This window comes from Amborella trichopoda, chromosome 1, assembly GCF_054954075.1.
Source record: "Amborella trichopoda isolate Santa Cruz 75 chromosome 1, AtrichopodaSantaCruz75HAP2 v2.0, whole genome shotgun sequence".
NCBI lineage: Eukaryota > Viridiplantae > Streptophyta > Magnoliopsida > Amborellales > Amborellaceae > Amborella > Amborella trichopoda.
The window spans coordinates 36,109,381-36,131,266 of NC_142336.1; the positions used below are offsets into that span (position 1 = coordinate 36,109,381).

The following is a 21,886-nucleotide window of genomic DNA, read 5'->3' on the forward strand; positions in this document are numbered from 1 at the left end:
TGTCACCCCCCCAAACACAGTCTCTAAAAAGCTTTTTCCCTCTCTTAGACCCATAGCTCTCTTTCCAACTCAAAGGCCCCATATTCTCTCCCTAACTGAATGCTCTCCCCCATTCTCTCTCTAAACCCGAGCACACTCGAAACCCCCTATCCCTCCTTTATATTTAGATCTATGTTGTTGAAGTCAGTCTTGGTGGCCTGATGAAGCAAGTCAAGTCACAGGTCATTCTTCCTTCAATCTTTTCACTACATTCTTTTAAGCGATTGACGGCACCATCGAGAACCTGCTCTAGTATGAAGGGCTTTGTTATGGAGGTGATGTTTATGAAAATATTCTTATACATGTACATGGCTCCTGTAGCTACTTTTGTGTTAAGAGTTGCAAGGTTTTAGGGTTAATATTTTTTTTTCTTTTCTTGTAATTGAGGTGAAGTATTTCTTTTCTGTGTTGTTTATGGGTAAACTTTATTTTTATCTCTCTCTCTTTGTTTGATTTTCAAATTTTCTTGAAATCAAAACAAGGTCCCTAGTCTCGCTGCCTATTTTACAGTTTCAAAACTTCATATTCTTAATCTTTTTGTTCTTCATAAATTACTGCTTCGTCCTTCTGCAAATAACCCAAGTTGGGAACTTTGTCTCAATGGAGAAACAACGACGCTGATTTCTACAAAACATACGTGCAAATAGTGAGTGGAGACAATATCCCATACACCTTATCAGGCTCCCAAACTTTCAAGAAATTCTAGGGAGCTTATCAAAAGCAAAATTTGGGAGTTCCACCTTGAAGGTGGTTAGATCTTCCACCTCCAAGGACGTTCCACATTCAAATTATCAAATAAGCTCTCATTGTTTTAAAGCTTAACGATTTCTTATCCAGATCATCAATTCAGTTAGGAATCGGTTAAGACCAAACCAATTCTAGTTAGCATGGGTACTGGTCTGGTTCCCCCTAAAACCCTTTCTTAAATATAGTTTTTTTTTTCTTCTTAAGCTTGTATAATGTTTTTTTAGGTCCCTTTTAATCCTCAACACATAAACTCCTATTTTTAATTTTATTTAATTTTATTTATTTTTGATATTTTTTGTTACCAATTAAGACAGATCTAGACTTGATCCGAATCACGAATCCAGTAATTTGATGCAGATTTGTAGGCAAACAATCTGCCTAACCGATCTGGGTTTTAAAACACTGCTATCAGTTAAAAGAAACATGACACCAAGAATATAACAAAACCCTTAAGAAAAAGAATGATAAAGAAGAAAAAATGCCACATAGGTTAATGTAGTGGAATTTATTGACAATTAGATAAGAGTGGTAACCAATAGGCCATGGGAACAATGTAGAATTGCTAGTGCCTCAACATAACGTCTCCTATTCCATTCCCACTATTAACATGTCAAAACAAAAAGAAAAAAAAATATAGGACTAGAAGAGACATTGAAGTACATATCTTCCAATATAAAAATAATGGAATAATAATAAGAATACTTTAAAAAAAATAATGGAATAAGAAAATAGGAGTGATATCATTTTTTCCTCTTTTTGGCTAATTCAGTGGGGAAGGCATGCCTCTATCCAATTTTTCAAATAATTCAGGAGTTAGGTTTTTTGAAGTGTTTGTAGGGTGATATCAATGGGAATGAAACATCTAATTTTTCAAATAGTTTAGGAGTTAGTTTTTTTTTTCTTAAGTGTTTATAGGGTGATATCAGTGGGAGTGAAAACTACAGCGTGGTGAGTAAGGTGTGAGAATGCTACCACCATGATGAGCCCCCCTCGCCCAGGAGTGATATCACTATGTATGGTTTAGTTACTCTTTCCTTATATCATTTCACAGGTGACTAATGATGTCTCTATTAATCTACATAAACAAAAAAGGAATACAAAACTTATCCAAAACTATTATGCCAGCTATTTACAGAAAAAAAAGGCTTGTCCTATATATAACAATAAAAAAAAAGGGAGAAAGAAAAGGAGTGACTTTTATATAACACCACTTCTATTTTTTGTCTGTGAAATTTCTCTTTCATCTATCAAATTTTTCACTTAAATTCATCTGATTTGTTATCTAATCCAATGATAAAGGTGCCAAAAATAATCACGTCCATTTTCACTCGAAGTTATTTTAAGTATGGAAAAGGTTTATATAAGGGTGAACTCCTAAACAATAAAATTAATGCGTAGCTCAAAACTTCACTAGAAAAAGTTGTTTTGATGCCAAAAAATCCTCAAATCGATCATCTCGGCCTCAAGATGTATGGACAAGAGATAAGATATAGTGAGTCTTGTCATGTATTTTTTGGACAGTCAATTTTCAAATTTTTAAGTGTTCATAGATCTGCTCGATCTACAATATTTTTTAAGCTTTAAATTTTATAATTAGAGATATATATAAATTTTTAAATTATCACAAAGATTTTCAATTCGGAGACAACAACTATCGACGCTATTTGAAGGTGCACCTTACTTGGATACTTTAGGGGCTCAACCTTATACAAACCAACCCTTTTAAGTTTTCGCTCAATCACAATTTTGTAAAAACAATTTAATTAGAATAGGAGCTTGTATAAAAAAAATTAAGGAGGATTTTAAATGCTCGTGACTACAAAAAACGGAAACCAAAAAAAATAAAAGAATATGCAATAGAAATTTTAAAAGCCATAAAATAATTAATACCATCAAATGATAAAAAAAAAAAAAAGTCTCTTTCAATTTTCAATTTGATTAAATATGTCAAAATGTATTTTTTACCTAATCGCTTAACAGGGCAATGGTACAATAGGGCGATGGTAATTTTAAACTTTCTCGATCTTCATTAGCTTCAACAGCACACGTGCCAATAGCAAATTCATTTTAAACTTTCTCGATCTTCATTAGCTTTATGTTATGATTACAAGTATTTGAAAAAAAATTTATACTTACCCTATTCAACTGTCCGATCTGAATGGACGACGGAGTGTATGCTCAAAATTAGCTTCCCTATCCAACCGTCTGATCTGAATGAACGACAGAGTTGGACCTAATCCCAATGTTATGCCTCTACACTATTCTATTTTTATTTTTTATTTTTATATAACATTTTGACACCAAATTTTGGGCATCTACTCCTCTCTTGAACTTACACATGCTAAAAAAATAATATTGATAAAATAAAATAACCAAATACCCTTGAAACGTTTAGGGGTATTTAGTCACTTTCTGAGGTATTTGGTCATTTTATTTTATCAAGAATATTTTTTAATATATTTTTTATGTGCGCCCCATTGGGATTATGTCACGTACCAAATTTCAAATATATGATTTATAGAAAACAAAAATTAAAAATGCAATAGTATGAGACATTGGTTCTAGATCAAACGATTCGTGGCTCACTTGATCTAAAATGGACAACTGGATGGAGGGGAGTGTATACTTTAGGTACAATATGGGAAGTTTAGAAAGCTTTCCATGAGTATTTGGTGTCTCAAAACGTGGAAAATATATATTGACTCTCGGACGTTGTATTACAGATCTTTACAAAAAGAAACTATTAACACGAGAGAGACATACAAGTCATTGCATTGTGGTTTGCATAATGTTGTTACCTTAAACAACCCTAAACGCATCCAAACTTTGTTATATGATAAAATTTTAGGGACTTGGATTTTATTTGTTTTTCAGTTATCCATACATCTCGACTTCAATGTCGTGAATATGCGTTTTTTATGCAAAGTTGACAGCGATAATGCCTCTCGTCTCTTCTTGGAGTGCCCGTTTTCATTGAATATGTGGAGCTAGGCCTGTGAATTGTTTAACCTTCAAGTGCCCATTCCAATAAATACTAAATCTCTTCTTGAGCAGTGTATAACACCAGTTATTTCTAAGATAGATATTGCACTATGGAGGTCAGTTTTGGTTAGTGTGGTTTGGGGTATCTGGAAGGAGTGTAATAGAAGAGTCTTTCAGGGAGTTGTGTTGGAAGAAACTATCAGTAATTGATTCAAATTGGTAGGTTTTAGTAGGTATTCCCTAAAGTTTTATAATAATGGATCCTTATGAAGTAGCTAATCTTCATAGCTATAGGACAACCCTGAGTGTAGTTTGGATTCCTCCTCCTTCAAATACCTTCAAACTCAACTTTGATGGAAGCTCATTTGAAAATCTAGGGATGATGCGCTTTAGGCGGCTTATCAGAGATTATCTTGAGCAGACCCTATTGTCTTACTCTGTCCCTTATGATAATACAATAATCAATAAAGCAGAAGCTAGAAGTCTATTGGAGGGAATTAAACTGCTTTCTAAATTTGAGGCATGAAAAGTTATTAAACGGGATTCAACGAATATTATGGCATGGTGTAAAGGATAAGCGAGAGTTCTTAAGAGACTCTTCTCTTTTTGATGAAATTGGTGACATCCTTAAGTCAAATGAGTTTGCAATTCACCATTGCTACTGTAAACTAAACAATATTTTAATAAAAATAGTAGCCCCCACCACTTAGTCTGCTAACGGCAACCCAACCTCACCTCTCCTTACATCACAATCATCAAGGTTTCATCACAATCACAATCCTTCGATGTGGGATTAACTCGAGCATCCGTTTCAAGTGCGAACACATCTATTATGCAGGTCTCATATGAACCCCCTCAAACTAAGGCCATTATGGAACTGTCTCTAGCTTTTTTTTCTCTCTCTAGCTTGCTTTTCGACTCCATGGCACTTGCCCCCATAGAAATTTTCTCATAATACACTCCAATTTTTTTGGAGTCTTACCTGGCATCTTTAAAAGCGACATGTAATAGATAGGTAGATTGGATAATGCAGTTTTAATCAAAGTAATACGACCCACCAAGGATAATAACTTGAATTTCCATGGGTCTAATTTATATTGGGTACGTTGTATCAGAGGATACCATAAAGATAGAGGTCTAGCATTATCAAATAGAGGCAAGCCAAGATATTTTAATGGAAATCAATCAGTCCCACAGTGCAGTATTTCAGCAATGGCCTTCACTTTTTCTTCATCACAAGCCACTCCTATCAAATGGGTTTTTTGTAAGTTCACTTTTTGCTCAGTAACAACCCCAAAAACTCTAAGGCATCTCTTGAGTGTTTGTATTTCCACTTCATTTGCCCCACAAAAAATCAATGTATCGTCTGCATATTGTAAATGTGACACCATAGTCCCAATAGCTTTTACTTGGAAACCATTTAGCACCTCTAACTGTACAACCGAACTAAGCATCACACTGAAAATTTATCCTGTTATTAAGAATTAAAAAGAGGACAAAAGATCACCTTGGCGAATCTCCCTAGATGCTATAAAAAAACACTTTGGGCTTACCATTGATGAGGATTGAGAAATGTGTTGTTTCGAAACAACCTTTAATCCATATTATCCACTTTTCACCAAAACCTATAACTCTCATAGTATTCAATAATATCATCCACTCAACTTTATCATAAGCTTTTTCAAGATCAATTTTGAAAACAATTCTTGTTCTTTTCCTGTTTTATGGGAGCTGATAACCTCTTTGTGCACACAATATATTATCCGTTATTTGCTTATTTTGGATAAAGGTTGATGACCAAAGGTAACACAGTTTTTAGTCTTCTAACCAAGCATTTTATAAGAACTTTATAAAGGCTAATCGATAGACTAATAGGCCTAATGTCACATAGACATTTAATCACACTTTTTTTGGGAATCAAAGCAAAAATGAATTGTATATTATATCACCTTTTTTGGGAATCAAAGCAAAAATGAATTGTATATTATATCGCCATTTATCATTGATATAAGAAAATCACAAAAAGTTAGATGGCTATTTTATAAGGCAGTCAATCTCTCCTCTAATGAAGATAAAAAGTTAGATGGCTATTATAAGAAAGTCAATCCTTCCTCTAATGAAGAATTAGATGGCATGTGTCTCAACAAAAATGATTTTGAGTATGTGACCTAAAAGTCAATGGTCTTTATTAACATCAACCTTAATTTCTTCTTAAAATTGTATTAACCTAACCCAAAAATAGTCAAATTTATACTGTATTAACTTCAGCCTTAATTTATTAAAAAGGCTGAAAATTAGGTAGTCTAATACTCGTACGACTGAAGTATTTTTCCTGATGAGGGAAAATAGGAAATAATTTTGTTTGTTTTGTGTGGGCTAACTCAAAAGAGAAAAGCCCTCCAAAAATAGGCGTATGCCGCTTTGAGTGACGAGCACACGGTATTCTTTAGTAAAAGGCGAAAGAATAGTTCGCTTTGTGCTCACCACACGGCTCCGTGCCTTTCAACGTTTGCGCTGCTTAGGGATATATAACTCCTGCACGCCATCAATGTCTCGTTACTCAACGATGTGGGACTACATATTAGAGAAAGAGGGAGATACAAATACAACGAAACTGGAGAGAGGGAGAGGTGGCAACCCTTACCCAAACCTATACCCGAAAAAAAATTATGGGACTTAGATCCAAAGTTACTGGATTTGGACCCGAACCAGAAAATATTATGCGGGATTTGGATCAGATTTAGACCCGACCCAAAAATCAAAATATTTATATAGTCAAATACACTTATAAATGTGTTAAATATATACATACGTTATTTAAATATTATAATTAAAATATATAGTTATATTTATTTAATAGTAATGATCTTAAATAAATATATTTAACTGTAGAAACCACTTATGTTTCTCTCTTAGAGTGGTTTTCGCTCTTTGATTAAACTTTTTCTCTCTCACATTCTATAGTTAAATCCTTTCTTTCTCCATAACCCAAAAACCCTCCTGCTCCCAATTGTGCCTGCCCATATTTACACATTGAATGTCCTCTCTAAAATTCATCCTTGTCTTGCTATAGTATGAGCTCGCTGAAATCTACATAGGGAATCCTCCCCCCTCTTGCTCTCACCAATCCAGTCCCTCTGCCTCCACACTTTCTGCAAAGCCCATGAAATCTCTATCTCTGATCTCTTTCTCTCTCTACTTCCATGGAGATCAAGAAGTCAAGCTTGTTGGGTCGTCGGAATTTTTCCTGGAAAGTCAAGAACTCGGGCTTGAAGCACTGTTGCCCATCATGAAAGAAGAGGAGGAGAGATGGGAAGCACCTGATTCGAGTGTTTTTTGCTGATTTTGATAGGCTAATTTTTACGGTTATGCATAATAATGGTTCTTCTTTGAATACGATTGAATTCCTCTAAATTCCATTGGATTTTTCTCACCATGACTTCTTGAGACACATGTCCTAGGATCAAGGGCTAAATTTTTTGTATTTTTAATGTGGGTTTCTCTCTTTCTACAGTGTAAATAGATGGAAGGCTCAAGCATCTTGGACTTTCCCTTATTGACAATTTTCAATTGGTTTGATGTGATGTTTTGAGCAATTGGACTCTCTCTCTCTCTCTCTTTCTCTCTCTGTACATGTGATGACCAGTGGCTTGTTTCTATCATATGAATTTTCAAATATTACTAATTGTTGAATTTTCAAATGAATATTGAGGTTCACGAATGGGTTGTAGTTGATATGCTGGATATTTTATTTACCTAATCTATGTCTCTTCTCTCTCTTCCCCCAACAACCCACCCAAGCCCAAGTTTTTACTCAGTCTTCCCCCTCCCTCTTTCGGCAATTGACATTGATTGTCGTAGTTATGTGTTGCTGGGTTTATGTGGCCTTTAAAGACCTTATGAGTGTGTATTGAAATACATTTATTATAATGAAACATAAACTCAATGAGATTGTGGTCCTCGAGGACTATACTAAACGAATGATGTTTGCTTATACCGGATTGTGCTTATCGATCTAGGCCAGTCGGTTGAAAAACCCACGGTACCTAGGCATAAAGAATTAACCGAAGAGGGTTTTAGGTTAGCACTTTGATGAGGTCGGAGCTTATACCTAGATGAGTGAGCCGAGGGATTGTATGACCCTTGTGTGTGATGGTAGGCCTACTGAGATGGGGGCAAAAACATCATCTATGTTTCATCACACGGCATGCATATTGATAGATCGTTCAAGAAAGCCAGATATCCACTTTTAGTTGAAGCGTATGCATGTGCGAGAGATACCCTTATGCACCATAGAGCTGTGGTCGCATCAGGTCGTGGTAACCTTGACTCGTCTCTAGAGGAGGACCTGTAATCCACAGACTAGAATTGCGACTCCTTGATTCATCGACCTGACTTTGGTGACCCGCTACTGAGCCCCTGCTTAGACTTTGGGTCATAGAAAACACTGGATCGATTCGATAAAGCTAGTGTGGTATGTAGTCCACAATTGGAGGTGGAGTACCCCATATTTACAGATTGAATTCCTAACATCATATGGATCATTTTCCCATCATATTAAATTAATTGTGTTTATTTTATTATCGAAATGATTTTGATTTAATTGTATTCATTTTATTATTGAAATGATTTTGGTTTTATTATTTGAATTTTTATGAATCTCTCAATAATTTGAATATGATTTTTGGAATTATAAAAATACAGTTATTGACTTTACAAAGTTGTAAAAATTCAAATATATATTAATTCGTTTTATTTAATTTTAAAATTTTTTTTTATAAAATTCCATAGGGCCCCAAAGTGCACATAAGCCCACCATGTGGCATGTGGGTGGGGGCCCACATGGGCCACAAAGGTAAGTTTAATTGCTTCGTATTCAAGACTTTAAGTTAAGGTAAGTTTGATTTGTGACATGTGGTCAAATCTTGGAAGGGAAATATTAACCATGGCTTTATTTGTTTTATAACAAGTTTGCTTTAAAAGGATATGGTCAATTTGAATAGATAATAAATATTGACCTTATCTTATTTATATTTAGTAGTACTTATTTACTTGATAATATTTGACATATCCTTATGGAATATGTGACATGGATCATGCAATTTTATGGAATGCATGAAATTTTTTATTTAAATATATTGATGGCAAAAAGGTTTAAGAAAAGAAGGATAATGGTTCAAAGCACCTTCCATAATGTTGATGGCTCATCTATGGAATGGATAGCTCAGATCTCTCACCCCACAAGTCACCTTGATCAACGGTCAAGATTCAATCTCATGACAGAAGCAAACTATGGGAAAACCCTAAACTTAAATATTCACTATAAATAGGGGTACTCTCCCCCAATCTCTACACAACCTTCTCTCTCCCATAACCTCTCTCTCTCCCATAACCTCTCTCCTCTCTGGACCTAAGTAAATTTTAAGGGTTGGAAAAATTAGAGGGGGCTTAAGTTAATTTAGAGGGTTATGGTTTAGTAGAGATTTTGAAGGGTGGTTACCTAGTTTGACCGAAATCAGCTATCTCGGTTTGTGATTGAAACTAGACCACAGATCCTGTGTCATTGGATGTGGTGACTCGATGTACGGTGTAAAAAGCCCAGTTGAGGTAATCTCCGGCATCTTTTCTTTTATTTGTTTGTTCTTTTATTTTATATTCTCAAGCACAATATTAGGTTGTATAAATGGCATCAAGTAGTTGAGATTTATTTTATTGATGTGTTATTTATTATGGAATTTCTATTGTTTGTAATAAGACCATCTGTGAGTGATCTTGTTGGTAAAATTATAAGGGGATATTATTCTTAAAAAAAAATTGTATTTTCCCAGCAAAAGATCACATGGTCGTTCTTTCATGTGTGGCTTCTCTTAACTAGGAAGAGGCAGGGGTTGTGCTCTCAATCCTTCAACAATTAATCCACCTGAGAGAGAAAGAGAGAGAGAGAGAGAACTTCATCTGGGAAGAGTCTAATGGTGAGTGTGAAATCGCATGAATTTATGCCTTTTTTTTCTTCTTCTTTCTTTATTTCTTTCTTTTCTTTTCTTTTCTTTTTTTTTTTTTTTTTTTTTGGACTTTAACAATTTCACCCTATTCCTTTTAACTACTTTTACCGGTGAGCTGGCATCCCCATCTCTCCTCGAGATCTGGTATCAAATATGATGGCACAAGCATGGGTCTTATGCAACTCGTATGTGTGAGGATCTGATAGGATCATTATTTAAAGGGTGCAGTTGGCATACAGATGCATCCGTAATTGTAGAGGTAATTTGCGCCTTCAAATTTTATCATGGTATATAATTATCTCAAAATCTATTTTTATATCTAATTATAAAATTTTAAATTTAAAAAATGGTTAAAATCAAGTAGATCTATAAACATATGAAAATCTTGAAAATGGACGGTGTAGATAATATGTCATAAAATGCACTTTTTTTAGACTTAAAATCTTTTTATTTTTCATGGTCATATATCTCGATGTCTAGATGATCAATCAAAGGGCTTGTTAACATTAAAGCTACCTTATTTGACGGATTTTTGAGGTGCATCCGTAGCTCTACATTATAAGGTTACATCTCTACATTATATAAACTTTTTCCTTATTTAAATAGTATAGATATATGGGTATGATTTCTATAAGGTTGCAACCTTAAACAATCCAAATAAGGCTCACCTTAAAATTTTATCATAACATGTAATTTTGTTATAAAAAATTATTAGTATTATCTTAAAATCTATTTTCATACCTAATTAGAAAATTTTAAATTCCAAAAATGGTTAAAATCAAGTAGTTCTATAAATATATGGATATCTTGAAAATGGACGGTCTAGATAACATGATCCAAGATGCACTATTTTCGAGGCTCAAAAACTTCTCTTTTCTACATATTCATACATCGCAATGTCAAGATGATCGATTAGAGGGTTTTTTTCAACATTAAAACAACATTTCCGATAGGTTTTTGATATGTAATTCTACATTTTAAGGTTGCAACCTTATATAAACTTTTCCCTTCAAATATTATCTATTAAATATTATTTAATATCAACACTATTCAGGTCGGGTCTGCATGGACCAGAACTCGGACCTGGATCCAAACATAATAGTGTTTGGGTCCAAATTTTGGACTGTGACCCAACCCGCTGCCGCCGGTTCTAATATTTATACCCATACCTGAACCCGAGTTGGGTCTACCCGATAGGTTGCTGGTCGAGTCCATGTGGTCGAGTCCATGTCCATTGCCACCCATAACATGCACTTGCCGGATGAGAAGAGATTAAGTTGGTTCTCTCTCAAACCCATTCACTCTTGCCCTATTTCATCCTCTCTCTATCCCCTCTGTCATTCTCTCTCTAGCCCGAACTTGTTGGACTGGACAGATTGGGCTGCAAAGAACTGTTAAAGCTAATAGCAGATGAAACTCGAAGAGGGAACCCGAGCCTTTTCTCGCCTGCATGAAGCAGCTGCTCGCCAAACCGAGGGTCGCCATTTGAAGCTCGCCCATACCTCTTGCTCACACAGAGATGCCAAACCCTAGTTACCCATTGAAAAGTTGTGAAAAATAAAGGACTATTATATTTCGCAAGAGAAGATGCACGTTGAGATGGAGATGAGCAATGAGGAATATTTCCAATAGCTTAAAAGGTGGGCTTGGGATGGAGCTCTCCGTTGTGTTCTGCAATTTCGGACATACATAGAATCAGCCATTTCAGGTACAGGAGAATGATTGATAAAAAAACTTTTATCCATGAGTATCAAATCTTGTTGAACAGGTTAAACAATACTTAGCTTTTTCCCTATTCTACATGATGATGTTATATATGACCTTACCACCTAGGGTGATTTCTCAGTTAAGTCTGCATATGCTCTTATCTTTTGCGATCGATATAGACAGTTGGATCTAGGACTTCCCAAATAAAGACACTTCATGTTCCACTTAAATTATGTTGTTTCCATGGATACTTGGTCAAGACAAGCTAGCCAATGTGGATAACTTAAGGAAGCGAGGGTTCATTATACTGAATGTCTACATTTTGTACAAAGCTAGCGATGAGACGGCCTAACATTTATTCCTCTTCTACCCTTCCACTTATGATCTTTGGAATTCGATTCGCCAATGCTCTAACTTATCCATTCCAATTCCAGAATTTTGCAAATTGCTTATCACCCAATGGTTATCCCTTGGTATTCCTTAGGTGGGTAATATATTTTGGTGTTCTTTATGGGTAAGTATCCTTTGGGGTATGTGGAAGGAGAGAAACCAAAGAGTGTTTGAAGGAATTTCTATTGATTTTGCTATGCTAAAATCCAATATTTTGGCCTCAGCAACATATTGGTTTCCCTCTCACAAAGATAATAGCTTTACACCAAAGAGTCTTATCATCAACAACTCATTAGCAGTCGTGACCTTGAGCAATATGAGATCTAGCCAAAGAGCCACTGTTTGGTGCCCTCCTCCTTTATACTCAATCAAATTAAACTTTGATGGCAACAATTTGGCAATCCAGGAGTAACAGTGGGTTGATTAGAAATCATTTGGGTCATGTCTTGTGCTCATATTCAGGTCCGTGTGGTATTGCTACTGCAAATGAAGCGGATGTTAGAGGTCTCTTGGAGGGTTTGAAACTTCTTTAGCGGTGGGAAGGGTAAGAGATTATTGAAAGAGATTCAGCAAATGTCATAGCTTGGAGCCGTGAAGAATTTAATGTTCTATGGAGCCTTAGAGTATTATTTCATGATATTAGGAACATCCTTTCTTCTATCAACATCAATTTGCATCATTGCTTTCGTGAAGCGAATGATGAGGCAAATACCTTAGCCAAAAGAGGAGCAAACTCCACAACTCATCGAAAATTGCAAGTCAAACACTAAAAAACCTTTACATCGATCAACATGGCTTGATTATTATGATTTGTGAAAAAAAAATTAGGATTTCAAGTTCTAAAAATAATATATATTGTAAAAAATTATCTTAGATAGTTCAGTTTTCCCTAAAAATAAGTTTCAAAGATCCACAAGATCTATACTATTTTTTTATTTTTAAATTTCATTGGCTTGTTGGAAATTGATTTTAGAGCCATCATAGAGATTTATACTGTCGAAAGTGCTTTCTGGACAAGGATTTGAGGTGACGCTTTATTTTATACTCATAAAACCTAGGCCTTACATATACTTCATCTATAAAAAAATGGAGGAGTTTCTTCTGTTCCACCATTTTTAGGTTTCATCCTCCAAATATGGTAGGGATATATGTGGCTACAAGGTGGTCGTTTCAATGATGCTTCCTTCCGATGGAAACGTATCTACAGGTGTCGACCTATGATTGCGAGTCATTTCCGTTGGAATGTGGGTAATGGTGTTTCCCCCTTTTTTTGGCATCATAAGTGGTTAGGCGACATCCCTTTGAAACTTTACTTCCCTAATCTCTTTGCAAAGGCTCTCCATTTGAATACTATGGTTGCTGATTTGGTGGACTGTTCTGGCCCTAGTAAGGTCTGGAATATCTCTTTTCTATATCTGTCTTTCTGGTGAGGATTTCAATAAATGGCTTCTTCTTATGGGATTATTGGATAAGGTTTACATGTCCCCTGCCCACTCAGATGAGATCATATGGGAACTTGAATGCTATGGTGTTTTTTCTGTCAAGTCTTACTATAGGTTTCTCTTTCACAATAGATAGCGGTGGCCCATTTATCTTAAGGTACAGGTTTTTATATGGCTGGCAATCCAAAACAAGGTTTTGACGATTGACAATCTGATTAAGAGAGGTAAAATATTACCCAATATCTGCTTGATGCGTAGGAGGGATGAGGAAACGGGTAATCACGTCTTCATTCATTGTCAAGTAGCCTCCAAGATTTGGTATTAGTTCTTTTGTTTACTTGGGGTTCATGTCCCTACTCCCTCATCAGTTGTAGATATTGTTTCTCAACTTGCTTTTCCTCACCTACCTTCCTAGGGATCTAAGGTTTGGCAAATTGCTAGAGGGGCCGTGCTTTGGGAAATTTGGAAAGAGAGGAATAGGCAAACCTTTGAGGGGGTTAGCATTTAGGATGACGGACTGCTCGATCACATCAATCTCTCCTTATGGAATTGGTTATCCGTCACCAAATTGGAGTGGGGTCTATCTCATTCAGATGTCATGCTCAACCTTCCTAATCTCTTCTTGCTGGGTAAAGTCAAGATGAGACATCATTCTATTTGGACATCGTCAAGAGAGGGATGCCTTAAATTGAACTTTGATGGCAGCTCGCTAGGCAATGCTGGTCCCGTAAGGATTGGGGGAGTTCTGCGCAATAGTTTGGGGGAGGTTATCTTCTCCCATGCCGGTCCCCTTGGTACTACCACAGCTAATCACGTGGAGCTTGGTTCTTTATTACAAGGCCTAAAATTCATTTCCTCCCAAAATCTCTCCTCTTCTTATATTATTGAAGGGGATTCCTTGAACGTGACTGGCTGGTGCAAGATGGAACGACATATCCAGTGGGAGCTCCGATCTATTTGGTTGGAAATCCTGGATCTCTCGGCCTCCCTCTCGTTCTCTTTGTCTCATGTTTATCGAGATGCCAATTCCTTGACTGATTCCCTCGTTAGACGAGGGACTTCCTTGCCTTCCCTTGTGTTATCTCCAGATGTAATCTCTTTTCTTTAGTTATTTTAATAAAATCTTGGATCCTTTGTCAAAAAAAAGAAGTGATGAGGTTATAATAAATATATAAATTTGTGAAAGTAATGGAGATACGAAGATCTATACAAGGGTGTGGTTTCTATAAGGTTGCAACCTTAAACAATAAGCGCACCTCTAAATTTGATCATAAAACGTAATTTTTATATAAAAAATTCGTAGGATTATCCGAAATCTATTTTCATATCTAATCATAAAATTTTAAACTCCAAAAATAGTTAAAATCTAGTAAATCTATAAACATATGAAAATCTTGAAAATGGATAGTGTGGATAATGTGTTGCACTATTTTTAAGATTCAAAATCTTTTTTTTTTTTTCTTCATATTCATACATCTTGATGTCGAGATGATCAATTAGAGGGCTTTTCAATTAAAACAATCCTTTCCAATGGATTTTTGAGGTGAATCTTGAATTCTACATTTTAAGGTTGCTACATGAACTTTTTCTTTTATAGAAATGGTTCCTTTATATAAATGGGATTCTAGCACCTCAGCTGATGCACTTATATTCAAATGTGGTCTCCTTTAAAACTTTATCTTAGAGATAGATTTTAATCTAAATTTTCAAAAGTTAAACATTGTGAACCAATACAATTATGGATCTAAAAAATAAATTTTTATTTTTTTATTTTTTGAGATGTTTCATCATTATTCATTTTAATTCTTCACATGTCATAAAATCTGCAAGCTAAAATATCATGGATCTAAAGTGAAAATGCACCTAGGGTGGCATTAAAAAAATACTTTATATTCATCTTTGAAATGGATTTCCAAAAGGGGACGGCATTTGAAATTATGAAAAATTATATATATCCCCCAAATTCAAGTTTCTAAACATCTTACTTAAATACTTTTTGTATTATACCCTAAATTCCAATACTTTTTTTCTCACTCTCTCTACCCACTTTCTTTCTTTCCTATTCGCTCTCTACCCGCCCTCTCTCTCTCTCTCTAATTATCTCTATGTCTTCCATACTTGGCTGCTGATTTACACTCATTTATGAGGTTTTTCACCTTTCAAATTGTGTCAAGAAGCTCTCTGAAACATAGAAATGAAGAAGGGGGCAGTGGGGCAAGGGTTTCTTTGAGATCTCCAAATAGGAGTTGAAGGAGCATGGCCTTTCTGATCATGGGTTGACTGTTCAGAACAGGGAAGTGATGGAGCTTGTCCATGGAGACGAGCTCTTTTGTGGATTCCAGGAGGCCTTGAACCAGACTTAATGGGGATGAGATCAATGGGAAGAAGTTAGTGAAATTTGAGGTGGCCTTGGCCATTGTTTCACTCTCCATGTTCATCAATTCGATTACTAATTCTAACTAACCATGTGAGAAACTCAAGTCTGCTGGAACTGTGGCTAACATTCTCTCTCAACCCTGATTGTTGGCCATTCTCTCTCTCTCTAAAAAGGTTCGGGAGAGAGACAGATTTCGTTTTTCAAAGTAGTGAGAGTGGGAGTTTTTTTTTTTTGGGCATGTAGAGAGTTTGAGAGAGAAATATAAAATGGTATTTTGTAAAGGGGACTTGAGAGATAAATGGCAATTTTGTTTTAAATTTATTCACTATTTGACCGAGGGTAAATTGAGAGAAAAAAAATGTTGAGGTTTAAGATATAATACAAAAAGTATTGAAATAAAATATGTAAAAAGTTAAAATTAAAAGAGTACCTATAGTTTTTCCTTGAAATTAACCTCATACACACTTTTCCATTTACATCACCCATTGTTTCATTTTTCAAAATAATAATAATAATAATAATTCCTTGTGTGCGACAGCCACTTTAATTTCAAAATTACTAATGTTTATTTGACCATGTCGATAGATTTTCATGCATATTTTAAAATGGGCAAGCAACAATCTATTAATATCAACTGCTATATCCGACTCTTGTGTGTTCGGGACCATGAAAACCACATAAAAATTCTTTGGTTGTAGACTTATAGTCTTACAGAGAGCACAAAAATCTCAATGAAAATGAACAACAAATATTTTTTTTTTTTTGCGTAAAAACGGAGAGTCCTTGACCCAGCCGCTCGGGAAAATCAATCCCTAGCTCAAATTTAAAAAATCTTTGAATGCAGGATTTCAACAGGTTCTATAGAGTCTGTGAATTAAAGGAGTGTTTCGAGGGGGGTAAATTTATAGTCCTTCACAGCAACTTGCTGGGATTTCCTTTACGTCGATTTGGGATTTCCTATACGTCGATTGTATGAGACCATCGATAGATGGTTGAGATGAGCCATTGTCTTTGGTTTAAATTTCAAAAATCAGTCATCACGACTTAAAGGAGTGTTTTGAGGAGGGAATTTCAGGTAGCCTCGACTCAATTGAGTCATTGTGAATTATCAAAAGATCGTTGAGACGATCCTCTATCCCGTTTCTAAATTTGTTGGAAAGAATGCTGACATCTATCGTCTATTTATATGATGGATGGTTGATATGAATACCCCAATACACATACGACCCTGTGCTCCTTTTAAAGAGGATGGTTTGGTATCCACGTGGCCCCATCTTTTGGCATTAAAAGGAGAAAATAATCTAATGATTTGGATTAATCCCATAATATTTAGAATTTGGTCAGTGAATTTTAGAGTATGATATTACATTGCAACCCTTAAATTTAGATGGACAAAATTATTAGAAAATTACTTGAAAAATCCTTGGGCTTTCTATTTTTTTCAATTTGTCTTACTTACAAATTAGAATTAATAACTTCCTATAGTTTCTTCAACCTTACATAACTCTTTCTTAGAAACTCGACTAATGCGAGCTTGCCAGGGAATATATTTTTTGTATTTTTCTTCTTTTCACCTATTTTCTTTTCTTTTTCTTTTCTTTTGGCAAAGATCACTTACAAGTAGTCTTATTACAATAACTCTTGATTCAAAAAAAATAAAACTAACAAGATCATAAAAACATTGATGTCATTAAACCAATTTTCTGTAAACAAATAAAATATCTATAATTCTTATGCTTTGGAATATAAAAACGAGGGAAAGCTTTCTATGTTCCCCTTACAACATAGAAGTTCTATCCTCCCCCTTATCCAACCGTCTTTTTTTTAATGGAGGGCTAAGATTGCCCCAATCACAATATCACGTCTCTACACTATTTTATTTTTAATTTTTTTCTATAAACTATTTTGGCACAAAATTTTGGATGTTCATTCCTCTATTAAACTCACACTAACGAAAATATATAAAAAAAATATTTTCGATAAAATAAAATAACCAAAATACCCCTGAAAGTTTTAAGGGGTATTTTGGTCATTATTTTTTTCAAAAATTTATTGTTAATATTTTTTTATAGGTGTGCCCCAATGAGAAGATGACACATACCAAATTTTGTATTCAGAAATTTGTATTAAAAAAAATAAAAAAAAAATACTTTGAGACGTCGGATCTAAGATCAAACGGTGAGTGGCTCTCTTGATAAAAAATGGACGGTTGGATGGTAGGGCGAGGATAGAACTTCTATGTTGTAGGGGGAACACAGAAATCTTTCCTTAAAGACATATAATTAAATATAACAAGAAACAAAAAGAGACGGCCAGAAATTACCTCAATCGGGCTTATTACACCCCACATCGAGTCACCACCATCCGATGGCGCGGGATCAACGATCAACTTTCAATCTCAACTGGGAAAGAAAGTTTAGGCCAAGTCCTCTAATGGAACTACAGTTTCCTTTATCATAAATCTCAAACCCGTAGGTGAATCCCTTAGCAACTTAGTTTGAGAGAGATGGATTATTTTTTTGCTACACCCTAAAACCCTTAGCCATAAATTTATAGTTGAGAGATGGGAGATAGAAAAACTCCATAGCCCAAACTCTTAGGTTATTTCACAATGTAGGAGAGAGAGAGATCTCAAAGATGGCAGAGTGAGACATGCCCCTTTTAGGCTTTCATAAGAGAGAAAGATGGAAATTAGGTATAAGAGATAAGGTGTAGAGATTTTGAGTAGAGACAATCGTTTTTTATAGCCATTGAATAAGATTAGGGTTTCTTAGGGTTTTCCTTGGCTTGTTTCTTCTTGTGAGATTGAATATAAACCATTGATCTTGAGTGACTTGTGGGTGAGAGATTTGAGCCATCCATTCCATGGATGAGCCATCAACATTATGGAAGGTATTAGAACATTTATCCCCATTTCCTAGGTCATTTTCCCATCGATAGAAATTAAATTAAATAATTACAAATATAATATTGAGCATACCAAAATAATGCACAAGCCTTCTCATGCTTTCCAAACATTCATTCAAAGCTGTCTCATGCCAATACCTTTCCAAAACACATAGCAACTTGGCCTACAAGCCAAAATCATTTATCACAAAAATAGAAAGCTTCTAAATGGGTGGGGCATACCACCTATGAGAGGATCTCATGGGCCCCACCATTTATGCCATAGTGGGCCCATGTGTACAATGGGACCCCGTGCAATTTTAAATATTTTTAAAACTCAATAAAATAATTTTATAATTTATTTGAATATTTAAATCAATGTAAAATCAATATCTCTTATTTTTATAAATCCAAATTTGATAAATAAAATAGCCAGAAATTTAAAAAAATTTAAATAATAATTCTAAAATCATATATATCGTAAAACAAACATAATTAAATTCATTAAATGGGAAAATGATCTATATGGTCTATGAATTAAATCAATCAAACATTGGGGCACTCTACCTTCAACTGTGAACTACGGACTATACTTGTTTTATCAAACTGGTCCAATGTTTATCATGACCCACAGTCTATGCAGGGCTCATTAATAGGTCACCAAAGTCTGGCTGATGAGCCAAGGGGTCGCAATCCCAGTCGTTGGATTTCAGGTTCTCCCCTAGAGACGGGCCAATGTCACCTAGACCTGATGCGACTACAGCTCCTATGACGCATAGTAGTATCTCTCACACATGCATACGCTTCACCCTGAAAGGTGACTTGCTTTCCCGAAATGGTTTATCAATATGCATATCGTGTGATGGTACATGGATGAGGCTTTAACCACTGTATCTGAAGGCCACCATCACACAAAAGGGTCACACAGTCCCTCGACACACTCATCCAGGCATACTCTGACCTCATCAAGGGATGACTCATTAGAACCCTTATTAATTTATACTCTATGCCGAAGTAACATGGGTTTTTTCCAACCGATTAGCCTAGACCATCAAGCACAGTCCGGTATCAACAAACATCGTTTGCTTAGTATGGTCTACGAGGGACCACACTCCCACTGAGTTTATGTTCCACTATATCATTTCATTTTACAATAAGGTTTTTAATGGCCACACTCACCCAACATCTCCCACTTGGCCTTTGAAGACCTGACATTCTCTCTTCCTCACTTTCTCTCATCCTCATCTCTCTCTCTCAATTACAATTTTCCTTTCATAAAATGACTTATAAAGGCAACGCCTTTTTTTTTCTTTGTTGATCGGATCTCATCTCAAAAGTTGGCATAGTCAATCCTTCATATTGCATTGCGAATCATGGACATGTTGTCACAGAAGATCATTATGTATCATCATCACACGAGGTCGTATGTTCATGGGCTCAAAAGAGTTCTTTAAACAAGCTGCTCCTTTTTATAGCCATACAAACAACGCCACACATCCGGGTTCCATGGGTGAACAACAACACTATAGTCTGTTGTTCCAGTTAGCCTGTCAAATACTAACTGGTGCTCCTACTGAAATATTTAGTTTATCTGGATCTTTATTAATCTCACCTCATTCCTCAGATAATAGAAATATGGTATTATATGGTTGAAGTTCTTATAGAATCGTGGTTCTATTGACACACATATCATTGTCGTGATGTCGCAGAAAATCCTTACTACCTCACAACGCACAGGGTGAAAGTAAAGTCAAGGAAGAAATTTCTTAATCCATACGGCCTCATTGGCCGCTAAAAGGCATGCCACGCACTATACCTCCATGGTGGACAATTCCACCACATCTTGTTTCTTTGATTTTCAAGAAATTGTACCCCCTCCAAGCATGAATACATATCTAGATGTAGACTTCTCATCATCTGGATCTGTGAAATAGCTTGCATCTGTATATCTGAATATCTAAGCAACAAAATGAAATATGGGATTGTAGCAGCTCCCACTCAATTATTGCACACGTAAAATATGCATTCTTAGCATTCTTATGCAATAAGTAATTCAATACCCGTTCACAATATGCAAAAACATTCCTGAACCACAAAGGTTCAAGCACACTAGTCGTATTGGTAGTAACTTCATACAAACTAAGTTATCTAATCAATATAGCATGTGTCAAGGATGCCTAGCAATAAGGCCTTCCTATAACATTCCCTATGGTTTAAGGTCTTATGTAATTGAGGATTTTAAATAACTAGAAATATGGGTCAAGGTATATGCGTATTTAAAAAAGGTACATGATAATTTTTCTTCCACTTTTATAAATACCTTCATGACACATTGTTTTTCTCTTTAATATATACATATATATACATTCACAAGCAATAGTTATATAATAGTATGACAGTTTAAAATGATTTTTATAAAGACTTAGTAGACCTTGTAAGACTATGTGCTTTTCTCAAAACCATATTCATAGACTTAGGTTTTTTTCAAATTATCCAATTTTAATTTTTAAAATACATGCTTAGCCTTCATAAATCATTTTACTACATTCACTTTTAATTTCCTTGGCCACAAAAAAAAACAAATCATATATATCATCTTATAATTTTATCCAAAATAAAGCATTACTAAATAATGGTTACTAAAGCCTTGACAAAATACTTCTTTTTTGACAAATATGGTGAATTTGTCAAGAGATCATTATCATATACAACACATCATATTATAGACATTATTGGGAGGATGGTCACTAAGACCGAGTTCCATCAGAACACTTCCTTTACGCTTACATATTTGAATGAGCCACACCCATCTCTCGTGTTTCATCTTTAGAGTTCAAAGCCCCTGATCAAATCACATCTCCATGTGCATGACTCCCTTTAGTAGTTCATACTCTAGCACAATGAGGCACTAAAACACAGGGTATTAAAAAATCGGCTCTTTTAAAATTTTTAGTACTTATCACTTAATATACATGCACTCCATACATATTCACAAAACAATTACCCAAAATATAACCAAAGCATATTAACATAAAATAAAAAGTTATTGAATTATCTTTCCCTATATGACCTTACCATGTAATGTGGGATAGATTTCAACTTCAAAATTATGTAGTGTGGTACTTGGGCTTTCTTGATTTATTGTTTTTACTTGTTTGAAAAGCTTTTGTGATCTTAAAAGAGCATACAACTTATGGATAATATATTGGTCATCGGTTTCACATGACATGAAGTGTCCATCTCTTCGGCATTTGGATTCTCCATGTCTCATACTGTAAAAAAATTCTCTTCTTTATCCTATCATTTTTCAAATA

At 35.1% G+C, this 21,886-nt stretch overlaps 1 long non-coding RNA gene and 1 other non-coding gene across 2 annotated transcripts; one reads left to right on the forward strand and one right to left on the reverse strand.

Annotated features, from left to right (window-relative positions):
• Positions 1–6,145: 6,145 nt before the first annotated feature.
• Positions 6,146–6,261, reverse strand: LOC148783803 (U5 spliceosomal RNA). Its single transcript, XR_016047241.1, has one exon. It is a non-coding gene; the product is annotated as a U5 spliceosomal RNA (small nuclear RNA).
• A 2,878-nt stretch (positions 6,262–9,139) lies between these two features.
• Positions 9,140–14,455, forward strand: LOC148783804 (uncharacterized). Its single transcript, XR_016046789.1, has 2 exons — positions 9,140–9,375; positions 13,725–14,455. It is a non-coding gene; the product is annotated as an uncharacterized LOC148783804 (long non-coding RNA).
• Positions 14,456–21,886: the final 7,431 nt, after the last annotated feature.